Source organism: Arachis hypogaea, chromosome 15 (assembly GCF_003086295.3).
Source record: "Arachis hypogaea cultivar Tifrunner chromosome 15, arahy.Tifrunner.gnm2.J5K5, whole genome shotgun sequence".
Classification (NCBI taxonomy): domain Eukaryota; kingdom Viridiplantae; phylum Streptophyta; class Magnoliopsida; order Fabales; family Fabaceae; genus Arachis; species Arachis hypogaea.
Genome location: NC_092050.1, coordinates 31,441,654 through 31,448,995, shown reverse-complemented (window position 1 = coordinate 31,448,995; position 7,342 = coordinate 31,441,654). Strand labels below are relative to the sequence as shown.

Sequence of the window (7,342 nt, the reverse complement as noted above, 5' to 3'; positions counted from 1 at the left end):
GGACCTTGACTTTAACCGCTCAGTCTCAAGTTTTCACTTGACACCTACACGCCACAAGCACATGGTTAGGGACAGCTTAGTTTAGCCGCTTAGACCAGGATTTTATTCCTTTAGGTCCTCCTATCCACTGATACTCAAAGCCTTGGGATCCTTTTTATTTGCCCTTGCCTTTTGGTTTTAAGGGTTATTGGCTTTTTGCTCTTGCCTCTTGGTTTTAAGAGCTTTTGGCTTTTTCTGCTTGCTTTTTCTTTTTCTTTCTATTTTTTTTTCGCCTAATTTTTTTTCTTCTTTTTTTTTCTGCAAGCTTTGTTTTTTTGCTGCTTTTTCTTGCTTCAAGAATCATTTTTATGATTTTTCAGATTATCAAATAACATGTCTCCTAGTCATCATTCTTTCAAGAGCCAACATATTTAACATTCTTAAACAACAACTTCAAAAGACATATGCACTGTTCAAGCATACATTCAGAAAACAAGAAGCATTGTCACCACATCAATATAATTAAGCTAAGTTCAAGGATAAATTCGAAACTCATGTACTTCTTGTTCTTTTGAATTAAAACATTTTTCATTTAAGAGAGGTGATGGATTCATAGGACATTCATAGCTTTAAGACATAGTTATTACTACTAATGATCATGTAATGAAGACACAAACATAGATAAGCACATAACATAGAAAACGAAAAACAGAAGAAATAAGAACAAGGAATGAATCCACCTTAGTGATGTCCTTGAGCTCTTCTATGTCTCTTCCTTGTCTTTGCTGCTCCTCCTTCATTGCTTTTAGATCTTCTCTGATTTCATGAAGGATGATGGAGTGCTCTTGATGTTCCACCCTTAGTTGCTTCCAATAATTGTGTGGAAGAAAATGTATCCCTTGAGGTATCTCAGGGATCTCTTGATTTGCAGTCAAATGTTCTACCATTGAGCTATAGACCCTTGATGGAAGCTTTTGTCTTCCCTTTCCTCTTTCTAGAGGTTTCTCTGGCCTTAGGTGCCATCAATGGTTATGAAAAAAACAAAAAAGCTATGCTTTTACCACACCAAACTTAGAATGTTGCTCGCCCTCGAGCAAAAGAAGAAAGAATAGAAGAATAAGAAGAAGATATGGAGGAGATGGATGGGAGTGTGTATTCGGCCATATGGGTGGGATTGGGTGGGAGAGAGATGTTGAATTTTGAAGGTAGTGGGTGTATGGATGTGAGTGGTAAATGGAAAGTAGAAGGGATGATCATGAATGGGAAGAGAGATGATGAGGTAGGTGGGGATACTGTGGGGTCCACAGATCCTGAGGTGTCAAGGCATTTACATCCCTGCACCAATTTAGGCATGTAAAATGCCCTTGCACACAACTCTGGGCGTTCAGCGCCAGGTTGGTGCCCTTTTTGGGCGTTCAACGCCCCTTTGCTGCCATTTCTGGCGTTGAACGCCAGAACCATGCTTGTTCTGGGCGTTCAGCGCCAGGATGCTGCCCATTCTGGGCGTTCAGCGCCAGAACCATGCTCTGTTCTGGCGTTTGAACGCCAGATAGATGCTCCTCCAGGGTGTGATTTTTCTTCTGCTGTTTTTGATTCCGTTTTCAATTTTTATATTTATTTTGTGACTCCACATGATCATGAACCTAAGAAAACATGAAAAACAATAAAAATAAGAATTAGATAAACATTGGGTTGCCTCCCAACAAGCGCTTCTTTAATGTCAATAGCTTGACAGTGGGCTCTCATGGAGCCTCACAGATGTGCAGAGCTTTGTTGAGACTCTCCAACACCAAACTTAGAGTTTGGATATGGGAGTTCAACACCAAACTTAGAGTTTGGTTGTGGCCTCCCAACACCAAACTTAGAGTTTGACTGTGGGGGCTCTGGTTGACTCTGCTTTGAGAGAAGCTTTTCATGCTTCCTCTTCATGGTTGCAGAGGGAGATCCTTGAGTTTTAAACACAAGGGAGTCCTCATTCCATTGAAGGACTATTTCACCTCTGTCAACATCAATCACAGCTCTTGCAGTGGCCAGGAAAGGTCTTCCTAGGATGATGGATTCATCCTCTTCCTTTCCAGTATCCAGGACTATGAAATCAGGAGGTATGTAAAGGCCCTCAACCTTTACTAATACATCTTCTACTTGTCCATAAGCCTGTTTTCTTGAGCTGTCTGCCATCTCTAGTGAGATTTTAGCAGCTTGCACCCCATAGATTCCCAGTTTCTCTATTACAGAGAGGGACATGAGGTTTATTCCTGAACCAAGGTCACACAGAGCCTTAAAGATCATGGTGCCTATGGTACAAGGTATTATGAACTTTCCAGGATCCTGTCTCTTCTGAGGCAATGTCAGTTGATCCAGATCACTTAGTTCATTGATGAACAAGGGAGGTTCAACTTCCCAAGCATCAATGCCAAATAATTTGGCATTCAGCTTCATGATTGCACCAAGAAACTTGGCAGTTTGCTCTTCAGTAACATCCTCATTCTCTTCAGAAGAGGAATACTCATCAGAGCTCATGAAGGGCATAAGGAGGTTCAATGGAATCTCTATGGTCTCTAGATGAGTCTCAGATTCCTTTGGTTCCTCAGAGGGAAGCTCCTTATTGACCACTGGACGTCCCAGGGGGTCTTCCTCCTTGGGATTCATGTCCTCTCCTCTCCTCACAGGTTCGGTCATGGCGCTTATGTCAATGGCCTTGCACTCTCCTTTTGGATTCTCTTCTGTATTACTTGGGAGAGTACTAGGAGGGATTTCAGTGATCCTTTTACTCAGCTGGCCCACTTGTGCTTCCAGATTTCTAATGGAAGACCTTGTTTCATTCATGAAACTTACAGTGGCCTTAGATAGATCAGAGACTAGATTTGCTAAATTAGAAGCATTTTGTTCAGAGTTCTCTGTCTGTTGCTGAGTTGATGATGGAAAAGGTTTATTATTGTTAAACCTGTTTCTTCCACCATTATTAAAGCCTTGTTGGGGCTTTTGATCCTTCCATGAGAAATTTGGATGATTTCTCCATGTTGAGTTATAGGTGTTTCCATAAGGTTCACCTAAGTAATTTACCTCTGCTATTGTAGGGTTCTCAGGATCATAAGCTTCTTCTTCAGAAGATGCCTCTTGAGTACTGTTGGATGCAGCTTGCATTCCATGCAGACTCTGAGAAATCATATTGACTTGCTGAGTCAATATTTTGTTCTGAGCCAATATGGCATTCGGAGTATCAACTTCAAGAACTCCCTTCTTCATAGGCGTCCCATTACTCACATGATTCCTTTCAGAAGTGTACATGAACTGGTTATTAGCAACCATGTCAATGAGTTCTTGAGCTTCTGCAGGCATTTTCTTTAGGTGAATGGATCCACCTGCAGAAGTGTCCAGTGACATTTTTGATAGCTCAGATAAACCATCATAGAATATATCCAGGATGGTCCATTCTGAAAGCATGTCAGAAGGACACTTTTTGGTCAACTGTTTGTATCTTTCCCAAGCTTCATAGAGGGATTCACCTTCTTTCTGTCTGAAGGTTTGAACATCAGCTCTAAGCTTGCTCAGCTTTTGAGGAGGAAAGTACTTGGCTAAGAAAGCCGTGACCAGCTTATCCCAAGAGTTCAGGCTGTCTTTGGGTTGAGAATCCAACCATAATCTAGCTCTGTCTCTTACAGCAAAAGGGAAAAGCATGAGCCTGTAGACTTCAGGATCTACTCCATTAGTCTTAACAGTATCACATATTTGCAAGAATTCAGTTAAGAACTGAAAAGGATCTTCAGATGGAAGTCCATGAAACTTGCAGTTCCGCTGCATCAGAGAAACTAATTGAGGTTTCAGCTCAAAGTTGTTTGCTCCAATGGCAGGAATGGAGATGCTTCTTCCATGTAAATTGGAATTAGGTGCAGTGAAGTCACCAAGCATCTTCCTTATATTATTATTATTTTCGGCTGCCATCTCCTTTTCCTATTCGAAAATTTCTGAAAGGTTATCTCTGGATTGTTGTATTTTAGCTTCTCTTAATTTTTTCTTCAGAGTCCTTTCAGGTTCTGGATCTGCTTTAACAAGAATGTTCTTGTCCTTGCTCCTGCTCATATGACAAAGAAGATGGCACAGAAAAAATAGTAATAATAATATGGATCCTTTATACCACAGTATAGGGATCCTTGTGTTAGTAGAAGAAAAGAAGGGAAGAAAATCTGAACTCAGAGAGAGAGGGGGTTCGGATTTTTGGAGAGTTGAAGGAAAGATGTTAGTATATCAATAAACAAATAGAAGAAGATGAGAGGGGGAAGTGAATTTTCGAAAACAATTTTTGAAAAAGAGTTAGTGATTTTTGAAAATAGTTTTTGAAAAAGGTTAGTATTTTTTTCGAAAATTTTTTTTTTAAATAAAAAATAAAAATAATTAGTTAATAAAAAGGAAATTTTTGAAAAAGAGGGAAGATATTTTCGAAAATTAGAGAGAGAGAGTTAGTTAGGTAGTTTTGAAAAAGTTAAGAAACAAACAAAAAGTTAGTTAGTTAGTTGAAACAAATTTGAAAAGATAAGAAGTTGGGAAGTTAGAGAAGATATTTTGAAATCAAATTTTGAAAAAGATAAGATAAGAAGATATTTTTTTGAAAAGATATGATAGAAATTAGTTTTTGAAAAAGATTTGATTTTTAAAATCACAATTAATGACTTGATTCATAAGAAATCACAAGATATGATTCTAGAACTTAAAGTTTGAATCTTTCTTAACAAGCAAGTAACAAACTTCAAATTTTTGAATCAAAACTTTAATTGATTATGTTATTTTCGAAAATTATGATATAAAATAAGAAAAAGGTTTTTGAAAATTATTTTTTTGGAATTTTCGAAAATAATCATGAATTTTGAAAAAGATTTTGAATTTTGAAAAAGATTTTGAAAAAGATAAGATTTTCAAATTGAAAATTTGATTTGACTCATAAGAAACAATTTGATTTTAAAAAATTTTGAAAAAGTCAATCCAAATTTTCGAATTTGATGAGAGAAAAAAAAGGAAAGATATTTTTTTATTTTTAAAATTTTTATGAAAAACATGAAAATTATGCAATGCATGAAATTTTTAGATCAAAACATGTGATGCATGCAAGAATACTATGAATGTCAAGATGAACACCAAGAACACTTTGAATGTCAAGATGAACATCAAGAACATATTTTTGAAAAATTTTTAATGCAAAGAAAACATGCAAGACACCAAACTTAGAATTCTTCAATGCTTACGCACTAAGAATTCAAGAATGCATATGATAAACATGAAAAGACACAAAACAAAAAATCATCAAGATCAAACAAGAAGACTTACCAAGAACAACTTGAAGATCATGAAGAGCACTATGAATGCATGAAATTTTCGAAAAATGCAAGATGCATATGCAAGTGACACCAAACTTATAACATGACTCAAGACTCAAACAGGAAACACAAAAATATTTTTGATTTTTATGATTTTCTAATTTTTTTTTTTTTGGATTTTTATTTTATATTTTCGAAAAACTATTTTGGAAAAGAAAAATAAGGATTCCAAAATTTTCAATATGAATTCCAGGAATCTTATGCTCTAAAGCTCCAATCAAAAGGTCAGGCATGGCTCAATAGCCAGCCAAGCTTTAGTATGTAACTCAGACATGACACGCCTGACATTCCTTACATTCAACAGCCAATTGGCTAAGAAAGATAAAGAAGCTCTTCTCTTGGGTATAAGGATTGAGACATGGCTTTACAGCCAGCCAGGCTTCAACATGCTTCATGAAACGCTAGAATTCATTCTTAAAAATTCTGAAACCATAGAATAATTTATTTTTGAAAACATATTTTTTTTTTGAAAATATTGTTATTATTTTTTTTTTCGAAAACAGATGAGAAAATTTTAGAAATATTTTTGAAAAATTTTTGAAAATAAAATAAAAAGAAAATTACCTAATCTGAGCAACAAGATGAACCGTCAGTTGTCCAAACTCGAACAATCCCCGGCAACGGCGCCAAAAACTTGGTGCACGAAATTGTGATCTCCAGGCTCGAACAAATCCTGGTAATGGCTCCAAAGCTTGGTGCTCTGATCTTAATTCATAATTGTCACAACTTCGATACAACTAACCAGCAAGTGCACTGGGTCGTCCAAGTAATACCTTATGTGAGTAAGGGTCGAATCCCACGGAGATTGTTGGTATGAAGCAAGCTATGGTCACCTTGTAAATCTCAGTCAGGCAGATATAAAGTGATAATGGTGTTTTCGAATATTATATAATAAAATAGGGATAGAGATACTTATGTAATTCATTGGTAGGAATTTCAGATAAGCGAATGGAGATGCTTTTCGTTCCTCTGAACCTCTGCTTTCCTGCTATCTTCATCCAATCAGTCTTACTCCTTTCCATGACTGGCTTTATGTGATACATCACCACTGTCAATGGCTACTTTCGGTCATCTCTCGGGAAAATGATCCAATGCCCTGTCACGGCACGGCTAATCGTCTGGAGGCATCACCCTTGTCAATGGCTTCATCTTATCCTCTCAGTGAATAATATGCTCACGCACCCTGTCACGGCACGGCTATTCATCTGTCGGTTCTCGATCATGCTGGAATAGGATTTACTATCCTTTTGCGTCTGTCACTAACGCCCTGCAATCGCGAGTTAGGAGCTCGTCACAGTCATTCAAGCATTGAATCCTACTCGGAATACCACAGACAAGGTTTAGACCTTCCGGATTCTCTTGAATGCCGCCATCATTCTAGCTTACGCCACGAAGATTCTGGTTAGGAGATCTAAGAGATATTCATTCTAGCTTAATTCATGTAGAACGGAAGTGTTTGTCAGGCACGCGTTCATAAGGGAGAAGGATGATGAGCGTCACACATAATCATCACCTTCATCACGTTCTTGGGTACGAATGGATATCTTAGAAACGAAATAAGAAGAATTGAATAGAAAACAGTAGTACTTTGCATTAATCTTTGAGGAACAGCAGAGCTCCACACCTTAATCTATGGAGTGTAGAAACTCTACCGTTAAAAATACATAAGTGAAGGTCCAGGCATGGCCGAGATGGCCAGCCCCTCTGATCTAAGAACCAGACGTCCAAAGATGCCTAATACAATAGTAAGAGGTCCTATTTATAATAAACTAGCTACTAGGGTTTACATGAGTAAGTATTTGATGTATAAATCCACTTCCGGGGCCCACTTGGTGTGTGTTTGGGCTGAGCTTAAGTGTTGCACGTGCAGAGGCCAATTGTGGAGTTGAACGCCAGTTTTTGTGCCAGTTTGGGCGTTCAACTCTGGTTTTGGATCCTTTTCTGGCGCTGGACGCCAGATTTGGGTAGAAAGCTGGCGTTGAACGCCAGTTTAC

General features: G+C 37.8%; 1 non-coding gene across 1 annotated transcript; it reads left to right on the top strand.

The window, feature by feature from the left end:
• Positions 1-3,417: 3,417 nt before the first annotated feature.
• On the top strand, positions 3,418-3,525 carry LOC112752451 (small nucleolar RNA R71). The gene has a single exon (XR_003176887.1). It is a non-coding gene; the product is annotated as a small nucleolar RNA R71 (small nucleolar RNA).
• The last annotated feature ends 3,817 nt before the right edge of the window (positions 3,526-7,342 follow it).